This window comes from Trichechus manatus, unplaced genomic scaffold (assembly GCF_000243295.1).
Source record: "Trichechus manatus latirostris isolate Lorelei unplaced genomic scaffold, TriManLat1.0 scaffold00011, whole genome shotgun sequence".
NCBI classification, from domain to species: Eukaryota; Metazoa; Chordata; class Mammalia; order Sirenia; family Trichechidae; genus Trichechus; species Trichechus manatus.
In genome coordinates, this window is record NW_004443947.1 from 6,463,906 (window position 1) to 6,477,191 (window position 13,286).

Below are 13,286 nucleotides of genomic sequence, written 5' to 3' on the forward strand. Positions count from 1 at the left end.
AGCTGCCTTGAAGTTGACCCTAACTCATGGCACAATGGAATGAAGTGCCACCTGGTCCTGCACCCTGCCCATGGGTGGTTGAGAATCAGACTGCTGTGATCCATAGGGTTTTCAATGGCTGATTTTCAGAAGTCAGTCACCAGGCCTTTCTTCCTAGCTTCTTAGTCTGTAAACTCCACTGAAACCTGTTCAGCATCATAGCAACACGCAAACCTCCACTGACAGACGGGTGATGGTTGCACACAAGGTTTCCTGCATGGAAGGCAAGCATTCTACTGCTTAGTAGAGCTGCTTAGTAAGCTGGAGGTGAGGGTGGTGCTGACAGTTCTCCAAGCCATGGCTGCTTACAACAGGTCTCCTTTACAGACTTTTCCTCTTCCTCTGCACACCCCTTCAGTGTAAGTGCTCCTCAGGTCTCCAACCTAGACCCGCTCTTTCTTCTCACTCTACATTTCCTCTTCCTGGCCCCCTTACCCACATTCACAGCTCCAGTTATTTCTATGCTGGTGCCCTGTACCTCCATCTCCAGCCAGTCCTCCTTCTTCACCTCCAGACCCATAAAATAATTGTCCACAGGGTAGCGCTATGCGGAGACTTCGGGCACCTGCAAACTAACTGTCCAAAACAGAGTTCATCACTGTATCCCCAAGACTGCTGTGTTCTCTGTGCCCCCATCTCAGTGACATGGCTCCATCATCTGCCCAGCTGGGAATTGCGTGTAACCCTTGACTCCCCCCGCCCCCCGTCCAACCAATCAAAGAACTTGATCTGTATGAGCTAATAAATATCACTCCTATTTATCCACTCCTCTGACTTCATTTCCGTTACCATAATCCAGGACACAACAACTTCATCACTGATCTGCCCAGAACACCTCAGCCACTCCTCTTTGCCTTTTATCTTTTGGATCTATGCTTAAAGGTCATTTCCTTCAAGAAGCCTTTCCTCCACCATTAGTTTATAGTTTCTAGTGTTCTTACCCGGCAACCTGTGCTTCCTAAAACACAGCACCTTCCTATGGTGTAGTCCATGCACGGGCCAGCAGCACAGGCTGGGAGCTTGTGGGAAATGCAGACTCATTATCCCCACCCCCATGTCATCAGAATCTGCTTTTTAACACTATCCCCAGGGGATTTGCACATTAACATTTGAGAAGCACCAGTACAGTATAAATCTCTTATCATTATTGTTTAATTGTGTTCCCTGCTGAACTCTAAGCTCCATGAGGTCGGGGGCTGAGTCTCTCTTGCTTATCCACCACCATCTCATGCAGCTAGCATTACCACAAAGAATAGGAGCTGAACACAAGCACTGAAGGTTGTTGAAAAACTTTTGTGGCATGAAAAAATAGTTCTTTAGCTTCTTAACTCATGCTTCCTCAAATATAGTGTTTACTTTTTACAAAACATCTGCTTCACTTGTTCCGTTTTTGTGTGGCAACCCACAATAGTACCACACTTTGGACAGCGTAAAGAAACTATGGAAACCATGTCAAATCCTGATAGCAATTTAAATAGACTTCTGCCTGGATTCATGTGGGTGGCAGTATTAGTAGCTGAGCATCCTTAGCTACTAAAATACCCCCGCGTTTTGGAGTTGACCAGGGTGGGGGTGGGGGGAAGGGGTGAGTGGGAGTTGGAAAAAAGGGCCAATACATTTCATAAGGATGGGGTTCAAACTGAAGCAGTCCAACAGCCTAAATGAAAGACTGGCTTGGAGCAGTTGGGAGTGGAAGCACAGTGGGGAACCCAGAACATTTAATACCCCAGGCTTCCACTTTTCTGTGTACAGAATCAAAATCAATGCTCCCTCTTCATCATGTCTTCACTGTTAGCACCTATACAAAGGAGACTCGAGTTGTATAATCGGAATGATCTGCACTCTGAAACACAGGGTGCACAACAGTTAACCAGAATGTCTGTGTGAACTCACTCATTTCCATTGATTCAGAATGGTCTCAGCGTTTTAACAGGGTCATCGTGAGTTGGAATCAGCTCCACGGCATCTGGTTTTGTTTTGGTTTTTTTTTTTGGTGTGTGTTATATAACGTTTGATGGAACTACCAATACTATTCTGACAATGGTCCCCCAAAACACTTTTTTTTTTTTAAATTATAAAAGTAACACATTCTCTTTGCGGGAAACTTGGAAAACAAAGTTGTAAAAGAGAAAACAAAAAATACCTGCAGTATCAACACTGGAAGATAATCACTATCAACATTTTGGTCCATTTCCTGCAAGGGCTTTTTCCTATGTTCGTGTTTAAGCACATTTCTATGTACATACATTTAAAATCCTTTTTTTTTTCACTTAATATTCTAAGTATTATCCTTTGTTATTGAAGTAACTGTTTTTTCTTAACTAAAGTATTACGTTTTCATTGGAGAAAATACTGAAAATACAAAATTGAGATCATCTGTAATTACTATCCAGGGCCAAGCAACAACGGTTTTATTGTCTTTTCAATCTCTTTTCTAGGCACGTATTTAGAAAAAAAAAAATTTTTAAATGCACCATGATATTCCTTCACTTAGATGCAGCATGACTGATTTAGGCATCTCCTTATTTTGGGTCGGTATGAGTTGGACTTGACTCAACAGCAACGGGTTTGGTTTTTCAGGTTTTATACTGGGCATTAAGGTTGTTTCCAATGAATAGTAGCATGATAAACATCCTTTTCAATGGTATTTTACATTGAAAGATTATGAATTTTCTCCTTAGTTTGTTTCCACTCAACTCTTGAAAGTTTAAATAAAAGGGCAGTAGAAAAATACATAACTTTCGCTTATGTCTCCATCTGCATTTTACATTTGTTCTCGCAAATATAGGGGAGCTTTTACAGAGTGGGATGGGGCAATGAAATAATTCAAAAACACCTAAATATGATTTAAAAATGAAATTTAAATACAGTTAATAAAAGAGCAATTGACTACTCAAATTTTTGGAAGATGAAATCCAAGGCGAAGTCTTCCAAGAGTCTGAACAACAGTTTAAAGTAATTTTTCAATTTGCTTCAGAATGGCAGAACATTTCCACTTGATTAGTATCTACCTACCATTGTTACAAAGCCTGCTAGAGAAAACGAGCAACAAGGTGCTACTTCTAACGCACAGCAAAGAAAGCTACTGTCTCTTTGTGTCAGCCTGGGGCCTGGTATGTGCCTTTTATCTTTCTGTAATCCACTAAGTACAGAAAACTATCAAAAGGGAAACCATTTGTAGAAATTAAAAAAAAAAAAAAAAGTTGGCTGTCATTCTGGGGCCAATCTTTAAGTACTATCAGTGGGCTCCATGGATTTAGTCATTTCTTTGGAAGATACCCTTTGTGTATTATTATAATTTATAAATCATCTTTACTACCACTATCTCATTTGATAATAACAACTTTGTACAGTAAAAGGGCAGGTACAATTCCCATTTTATAGATGAGAAAACTGAGGCTCAAAACCTAAATGACTTGCCCAAAGTTATCCAGCTTGCAAGTGATGGAAGAAGACTGCAAACCCATGACTTCTTCTGGTCTGATGCTCTTCCCAGAAGGCCACACCATGATCACCTGGAAAGGCTTTGCAGGAGAGGGAATTTTTCAATATCCTTTTATAGGGCAGGATGGAGTTCTTTCCATCTGGGCCTAGACAACTGCTGGAGCAAGGAAAGTGTTAAAGGGAATATGATTCACAAACATCCATCTCAGACGCAGAATCACGTTTAACAGAAACAGTTGTTATTAAGAGAAAAGTGAGGCGAGAACATATATCTGAGTTTACATATTTGTTGCATTTAATCAAGAACATAAATGAGAAAGCTGAGGCTCAGGGATTAAGTGACATGCTGGGCAAGTTTTCTTCACAAAATCTGAGTCAATTTCATCATTCCCTCATTTCAACAAATAATGATATAGCTTGGGGGTGGCACAGCCATAATACTTGGCCTTTAAGAGCTTGCAATCAGTCTTATGGGAGGTCTTTGATCTCCAGTTTGGCTAGGAAATGAGTTCCTGCTTTATGCTGAGGCTATTAGGGCCTCATTAGAAGTTGCAGTAGGGTTTGGAGAGAACCCTTAAGTTTAGGCTTGAGCTGCTACCTTATTAGGGCCTGTTATTTCCCTAGTACACTTAATAAGCAGAACGTTCTCTACCAAGTGGCGATCAAAACCTTTCTGGCCACAGTACTAGGCCCTTCAGTGCTCAAGTCCCCTACTTCCCACTGCTATGGGCAGTCAACACACTAATCTTCCTTACTCATGTTTTCAGGAATTAACTCCTGCCAAGTAACAGCTAGTCCAAGCGCGCATCAATAAGCAATATAATCCAGTTTACTTCCCAATGTCTAACTTAATTGATTCAGAGTAAATGAGAAGTATAAAAATGGATCAGTACCATGTGACAGGTTAAGGTAGAACTCAGGGACCTGGATCATCCAGGGTTGTGACATCTGGCTTAGAAGTATGACATCAAATTGGAAATGTGCCAAGCCATGAGCATCAATGGCAAGAGACCTCAAGGCTGCCCTCTATTACTGCTGCAAAGTATGCCGCAGCTAAGATCTCCTGCACTGAACCTGGGGTGGGGGTGGGGGGCTCCTGATTTAGCTGTACACTGAACTCAAGACAGGAAAAAGCAACACTCAAGGGAAGAGCTACTACATTAAGGCCATCATGAGGCTCAGCTTCCAAAAACATTGCCTAATTGTGGGCTGCTGGAAAGCAAATTCATTACCATAGTCCAGGGTGGGCATTGGGAAGGTTTCAGCCGGACCCCCAGTGACAATGTGCTGCAGGTCCTGACTTGAAGAATCGGGTACACAGCTGCACTGGAGTCACACTTCCCCACGTGGTCAGGGCTCAAAGTCTGTGGCATCTTTATGCACCGACAGTAACCACCTGCATTTGTTCCATGGTTTTGCTTCCTTAGATGGCCAATATTAAGGCTCATGGAAGTTGCTTTGGGAGACAACTTGGTCATCCACAATGGGAGACTCTTCCCTCCCACCTTAGACTCAGAGTTGGCTCCTGACAGCAAGTGAAGAGTGCTCTAGGGTGGAAATTAGGAAACTTGGATCCTACTCCCCAGTCTGCCTCTGACCAGCTGTGTCAAACTCAGCAAGAAATTTTACTTCTCTTGGCTCAGATTCCTTCTCTGTAAAATGATGGGGTTAGCCTATACCATGATGGGCCCTTAACTTCATATCCTGTGTTCTAGGAATTCCATGAGATTAGCTAAAGAAGGCCTTTTGCTGGAAATGTAAAGTATGGAGTTGCCTTACTCTCAGAAAAAGTTCAAAATGAAAGTAAAGCATGGAAAGACAGAAATGAAAGCAGGAGAGTCACTTCAACTTGAAACTTGCTTTGGTCTTAAGAATAGCAAAGCAATGAGTTCAGACACTTTGGGAGGGTTAGAAAAGTACAAATTGCAAAACAGGAAATCCATTCTTGGCTGGCTGTCAAAAAGCATGAGCTGGTGAAAATTTAGATCCATTTTAATTTCTGAAAACTAATTAAGCCCCAGTTAGTGAATTATTGAGGTACCTGCTACTAAAACACAAAATTACTGCCCCCTGCCCCAGGGCTTTTAAATTACTCTGGAGTTCTTCAGTCCATTTCTGAGGGTGGGATGGTAGCAAGGAACTGCTGCCTGGTCCCGGAGGCTGGTATTATCCTCCACCTGCTCACCACCATTACCCCCTTCTACAGACAACAGCCCAACATGGCCTTGTATTATAGTCCCATGTACATTTACCTTATCTCTCCAAATAGCATATCAGCTCTTGAACTTGCAGGGATCCAAATTTACACATCATTGATTCCTCCAGTGCCTTGCCTACAGTCGGCACTCAGATGTTTACTGAACGCTTAAGAAAAGTACTTACCAGTCTCTTCAGGCGTGTTAAACTATACGGCCAAGTTCATGCATCCAACCTAAGTTTAGACTACAAAATCTTTTTTTTTAAAGGCATTATTTAGAGATAGAAATGTTTATAAAAATGAGCTTTACAAACATCAAAACCAGATTTCCATAGAGGACAGAAAAATAATTTATTCTAAAAGATGGCAGAAATAAGAAATTCATTCTAAAAATATAGTTTGGTGTAATTCCATCACGTTGGGACAGATGTTCCCTCTGAACATGCTCTCCGACTGACCGCCCCGCTGGAGTCGTTTCTGCCTTGAAGTCATTTCTGCACAGGTCTTAAACACTCTGCTGACTGTCATGGCATGAAGAGGCAGGGGCCGTCTTCAAATCCACAGGTTCCAAGGAGAGGGAGACGTATTTCTTTGAAGATTAGCATCTTCTATCTCAGAAGAGTGCATAACATTTTGGGTGGTCAGCACAGTTTAGGTTAAGTAGGCACATCATTCGAAAGTGTAAAAAAGGTGACAGAAAAAATACTGCATTTTAGAATAAGACATTCAAATGTGATGTGAATGTTTAAGGCAACTGATGCACAAAGAGGCAACTCAAGGAAGGTGGTCTGGGTTTGGAGGTGATTATGCATCTGGAGGAATTCTCTTCGTGACCTGCAAAACAAAACCATTCTAGTAACTGGTCCTTGCACCTTCCTCAGGAGCAGGAGAAGTTAACATCAAGAAAGTTAATCAGGCCAATAATTCAAAATATGTAGGTGTTCAACAAATACCTGAATGAAAAGTAGGCTCAATAAAATTGCATGTTTGGGTAGGTTTTGCTGGGTTGTGCCAACAAGACCAATTACCAAGGACACTGCTAAACTGAGGATCACAAACACTGGGCTGACTGTGTTACAGAAAGCAGGAAGAGCGGAGCTGACTAATGGCACCGGAATCTAATGACTTTAATGACTTTATTTCAGTTTCAAGAATCTGTATTTTTCTCTTACCTTCTTATGGCAAGAAGTAAGGTTACCGCAGGAAGAGCGAGCTTTTCTCTAGTGTCAGACTCCTAAAAGGGCAGATTCCTTGTCCTTGGTCTTGGTACTCATGAGTACTCCCCATTTGCTTGCCATTCTCGTGACTACAAATCTAGGTGACAAATGAGGATTTCTTTTTCTAGAAGCATAAAGCTGCAACACCACCCTTGCAAAGCTAGCAAATATTTAAAATAGGTAGCTTCACACATTGAACCGCTAGCAGTGGTTGAGGGGAGGGAGTTAGTTAAACTCAGATGAGATATGGTTTAGGGCAGGCAGGTCTGGCAAGACTGAAGTTCCAACAGCCTGTAGAGAGATCTCATGGGCTCTTTAGGTTTTTCAAATCAGTGGGCACAACCAGAAGAATTCACAGTTCAGTGTGGTAAAACTGAAGGCTTCCCAGCCCAGGGTCTAGAGTGCTCAGAAATGGACATGAGTCAGCTGCTAAGTCATTGATGCAAACTCCATGGTGGACAGCCCCAGACTTTTAAAGACCCACTAAGGCAGACACTGCAAACAAATAAATCCAATTTCAGATGTAATTAGAGACCATTTTTACAATGTACTAGGAAAATAACCACATCAGGCCAGGGACGGGCAATTATCAGAGCCACTGCTTTCTTGTAGTCTGAAAGCTTCAAAAAAACCTTTTACTCTAATTATCATTTTCTGTTCCTCTCGGGAGGCGGGCCGCAAAGTCGCTCTGCACAAACCTCGGTTCAGATTATAAATTTCACTTGAGCATACTAAAGTGTGAATACAGATGTTTTGTGTTTATTTTCTATTAAGAAGATACTGATTAGACTTATTCATCTTGTAGCCTTTTTTTTTTTTTTGACCAATGAACAATCATAAAAGGGAAAACTGCATCTTCACTTGAAAACCCAAACCCAACAGGGGATAATTTTCACTCAAGTTCAATGATGCCAGTTTAAAATAAATGGGAATGAGCATTATGTTAGATGACATGGTCTTGTGGTTTGATTTTGGAGTGAATTAAGGCAGCATATATTCTAACCATATCTGATATCAAATTGCTGTTTCGGGGGTGGGAGTGGAGAACCCAACCAAAGGGCTTATGTACTCATTTTGTAAAATAAAGGAATCACTAAGGATCAGATAAAGCTGAGAATGATGACGACATAAAAATATTAAGACCAGAACCAGGAACCCTGTTCAGGAAAAGCTGAGTATTTTTTAAAGGATACATAAATTAGGCTTCATTTTTACCTTTATGTTTTCATTTCAGATATATGTGCAAAAAATTTCTTCTTTACTATGTGTAAGATATATATATAGTAGAGAACTAACTACAAGACGCAGTCAAGCACCAAAACCCAAACCAAACCCACTGCTGCCGAGTCAGAAGACTCACAGCAATCCTACAGGACAGAGCAGAACTGCCCCATAGGGTTTCCAAGGCTGTAAATCTTTATGGAAGCAGACTGCCACATGTTTATCCTGTGGAGCAGCTGGTAGGTTCAAACTGCTGACTTTCGAGTTGGCAGTCCAGCACTTTTAACCACTGTGCCACCAGGGCTCCTTGTAGTTAAGCACACAAAACCAAACCCATTGCCATTGAGCTGATTCTGACTCATGGCAACCCCACGTGTTAGAGTAGAACTGCTCCGTGGGGTTTTCCTGGCTGTAATCTTTATGGAAGCAGATTGCCAGGCCTTTCTTCCATGGTGTCACTGGGTAGTCTAAACTGCCAACCTTTAGGTTAGTAGAAGAGCACAAACTGCACCACCCAGGGACCTCTAAGTACAAAAATGGTATGTGTATCCAGCAATTTAAGGCAATGTACCAAATGAATCGCATAAAGTGGAAAGCTAAATGCTTTTAGGGGTGGAAGAAATCACTTTGAAACAAAATGGCCAGGAAAAGAAGTTTAAAGGTTTGGGAGCTGGACACTGAAACAGAAAACATCAGAAAAATTAAGAGAAAATGGGTGAGGTGAGGCAAGAAAGAACAAGAAATGTTCACAGAATAGTGTGTTTACTAATCTGTTTATTAAATTAATGAATATAGTAGGGTAATGAAAGGCAGGGGAACGTAAGTAATTAAGTATCAAAATAGTAAGGCTGGGACCAATAGGTTGTGGAGGAAAGTAGTTAGATTCCAGGAAGTCTGTATGGTAGGGTGCGGGCAGGCTGGGAAGGCCTTGATCGCCAAGTTAGAAAGTTGGACAGAGCCTACAGATTACTGGTCTTGTCTTTCGTGGCTCATGGGATCTTTGGTGACTCTAACAAAAGTCAACAGAAGCTACGTGCTTACAATATTTTACACAGCATTTCAAGGGGCATGTACCCACTAAGGGAGCCCTGGTGGCGCAGTAGGTAGGAGCTCAGCTGCTAACCAAAAGGTCAGCAGTTTGAATCCACCAGCTACTCCTTGGAAACCCTATGGAGCAGTTCTACTCTGTCCTATAGGGTCGCTACGAGTCGGAATTGACTTGACAGCAACAGGTACCCACTGAAGTCAGGGGCCTCAGGATAAAAAACCCTGCTACAGCCCATGGAGAACTACTGAAGGCTTCCCTGGACAGCAATGATCTGTTTCAGGAAGTGCTCCATCAGGAAGACAAACAGGGTGCTGTCTGGTAGACAGACTGTAGAGACATGGAGATCAGACCAGGAGTAGCTCTCATAATTCAGAGCTTCAGTGATCTGGGTCAGAAATCAGGGTGCTCGAATGAGGAATGTAAAGGAAAGGCAGACTTAAGAGACATAATAATAGGATCAACTGGATTCGAGGAGGAGGAAAGGAAGAGACTGGCTAGGTTCTGACCCTAAGGGACAGAGAAAACTATGATATCAGGAACCGAAACTGAAACATGGCTGAGTTTGAAGTGGCAGAGAAGACTATCCAGCCAGAGCTGTGTGAAGAAAACTCAGATTAAGGATACTGCTCTTTAATCACAAAACTCCCTGTACTGTTTAACTTTTCACCTGTGTGCCTTCATTCCACCCCCCTCCCCCAACAGACTAAGAGCCCCTTCAGAGCCCACAGCCTTCTTTGAAATCTCCTCTCAGTATCATTTACATCATAAGCACTCAGATATTTCTGGAATGCACAGAAGAAGAGTTCCCACAGGGGAGAGGTCTATTACCAATACCCTTTTATTCCTCTCCACACTTCGTAATAAAATAGAATTTCTGCTCTTTAAGATGGCTGGAAACCAGATAGTTGTAACATATATAATAATAATTTAAAAAAACAAAACCAAAAACCAGTTGTTGCCCAGTTGATTCCAACTCATGGTGACCCCATGTGTGTCAGAGCAGAACTGTTCTCCATTGCGTTTTCATGGCTGTGATCTTTCAGAAGTAGATCACCAGGCCTTTCTTCCGACGTGCCTCTGGGTGGATTCAAAGCACTTAAAGCACTTGGCTACTAACTGAAAGGTTGGCGGCTCAAATTCACCCAGAGGCACCTTGGAAGAACGGTCTGGAGATCTCCTTCCAAAAGGTCACAGCCATTTAAAGCCCTATGTATAGTTCAACTCTGAAACGCATGGGGTCGCCACAAGTCGAAATCGACTCAACAGCCATTGTTTTTTTTTTTGGGTGGGGAGGTACCATATTACGATGGTGTGGTAAAACAACTAACGTAACAGGACACTGGATCTGAAACCAAATCCACTTCAAGGAGATTCCATACTAGCATCACAACCCCCAAGGCTGTAGGAAAATGAGACTGCGACAAAACCAGCAACCTTGTTGTAGCAGGTCTACGTCCATCTAAAGTTACATTTAAGGATCTAGGGGAAGCACACAAGGCTGGCAGGGGGGCAGAAAAGAAGTAAGCACTGTTCTTAGGAGTACTGGGCAAGACTGCCAGCCAATAAATACATGTGCTACAACTGAACCCTATCATCAATAACTGTGGTTCAGTTTTTCAATACATGAAAGAAAATCATGGCAATTAAAGTGATTAACAGAAGATCAGCTAGGTAAGAATGTCATTCAAGTCAATTCAATTTCATCTGTGTAAAATTATTCTAAAGCCTTCATGACTGTTTCACACTTTCCCTGGCTGAAAGCCATGTCTGGCTTACATCTCCACTCTCCACATCTGGCGTCTTACAGATAACATGTACAAAATCAAACACTGAAAAACTTGGGGGGGTTTCTGATTTTCAAATTACCCCATCGGTATCCAGAAGGGCTTCTTTCTTATCAGATGAAGACAGGCCCAAATCTGGCTTTGGCACTCCTTTATCATCTTACCATTGTGTAAACATTTAAAGTTCGAAGGGGATTTAGCTCAGTCTTTTCATTTTACCACCAAGACAAGTGAGGTCCTGTCTTAAAAGTTATGTCTGCTCTAATGCTAGACGAGATCAGATCCCTTGGTGTGATGACTCTGAAGTCCTAGAGTTACAGTACAACTGTAATCGCTATTTTGAATGCAGAATAGGTATGATGAGCTGTTTGCAATTAGGGTTCACCTGGCGGTGGCCTCCTGTGCCCCCCTACTTCCTGGCATTTTGCTTTTAAAGGAACAACCTTTCATATGAGGGTTTCAAGAAGTCTGCGTCTGTGCTGTGGACCAGAGTGCAAATGTTAGGAACTAGTCAGTAGTTAACAGAGACACGAGACTGAAAACACTGGGCCACTGAAAGCTCTTCAGGACTGGGTAGCCAGTGCTGCCACAGGAGGAAATAAGGCTCATACAAGTTAAGTGAAAGGCAATGCTGGAATTCACCCAACACGGAGGCCTGGAATTGCCAGCTTTAAATCCCAATCAACATCCTCACTTAGCATTCACTTTACCTGAAAGGTAGGGTAGAAGACAGGAGAACCTGATGAAAAAGGCAGGTTAAAAAAAAAATTATATGAGTCTGATAAAAATCTAAGGAAATCAAAACCCCTTTGGGCAAAGACAGAACTCTAAGGGGAAAGAACGCTGTTTACCTATCATATTGGTCAAAGTCCAGGCTGGGGAGAAGCAAGCACTCTCATACATTGCTGGCGAGAATGCAAAAACGGTTCAGTCCCTATGGAAGGGAAGGTAGGAAGAGTCAGGCAAATTACATATGCCTTTAACCCCAAAAGTTCATTTTCAAGGAGTCTGCCCCAAAGATCACTCACAAAAATATAAAATGTTTTATGCACAAGATGGCACTGTGGCTTTATCAGTAACAGCAGAAGACTGGCAACAACCCACAAGGACATCAATGACTTTAAAAAAAAATGAGGACAATCTCTATATATTGATACAGAGCAATCTCTAGGATATATTGCTCAGTGAAAAACCAAGGTATAAAACAGTATATATCTTTTCTGTAACAGCTGTGTGTGGGGGGAGGAGGATACAAATATATATATGTATGTATTTGCTTATAATGGCAAAAAAGAAACACTGGGAGGATAGACTTCTCTGGATATTCTTGTTTATAATTTTAACTTTGGAAATATGTTTTATGTATTCAAAAAATAACAGCAAATAAACTACTATACACTGAACACAAAATAAAACAACTTAATCTAACTGTATATCAAGTTGGGACATAACCACTAGAGGAAATAATTATCTCAAGAGACTTTAGAAAACAGCATTTTGTTCCTTATTTGTTCTAAGGGCAAATAAAGTTGTGTAAAAATCTTCAACTGTATTCAATAAACTTATAGTTAGTAGTTATATTGGTATTATTCTGAAATTTTTTTTTACATATTGTAGGATAATGAAAGTAATTAAGTTACTGTTGTTAGGAACCAAGATTTCCAGCATACGTGAAAGAGGTTCAAGTAAAAAACCAAAGAAGTTAAGTAGAAACCCTGTAATGTTAAATTTGAATTAGACATAGTAACATAAACTAGTGATTTTTCTTTTGAAAAATACATATTTTCTGGCTCTGGTCACTGAAGAGGCTGAGAAGCAACATCCCAGCATCAATGAACACACTTGGCAATCAGAGCTTGACTTTGTAAATACCACTCCCACTGATAGGAACCAGGGTCAGCTGGGCTTGAGGACTCACTAGTGAACCAGGCTTCCTTTAGGGAGAAATGTAGAAAGCAGTGGAACAGAACGACTGATTCCAAGTCAGGGCACGAAACACACAGGAGGGGTGTGGGCCATCTTGACGTGGCCAGAAAGTAAAGAAACTATCAAAGACTAACTGAAAAAAACCAAACCCGTTGCCGTCGAATGGATTCCAACTCATAGCAACTCTATAGGACAGAGTAGAACTACCCCAGGGTTTCCAAGGAGCAGCTGATGGATTCGAACTGCTGACCTTCTGGTTAGCAGCTGAGCTCTTAACCACTGTACCACCAGGGCTAAGGTGTCTGTCAAAAGGAAAAAGAAGCCAGCCTCAATAGGCTCCCATAGGCCAAAGGTAGGACAATTGAGCGTAAAAAAGAATAATAATGTAACTGATTAAAAATACAAGAAAA

The 13,286-nt window shown here is 41.6% G+C and overlaps 1 protein-coding gene across 1 annotated transcript in view; it reads right to left on the minus strand.

Moving 5' to 3' along the window:
• Nucleotides 1-6,012: 6,012 nt before the first annotated feature.
• The window catches only part of ATP6V0E1 (ATPase H+ transporting V0 subunit e1), a 44,346-nt gene continuing 37,072 nt past the window's right edge, over nucleotides 6,013-13,286 (minus strand). The window contains exon 4 of the mRNA XM_004371190.2: nucleotides 6,013-6,514. The gene's annotated coding sequence lies outside the window, so the exon portion shown is untranslated. The remainder of the gene's footprint in view (nucleotides 6,515-13,286) is intronic.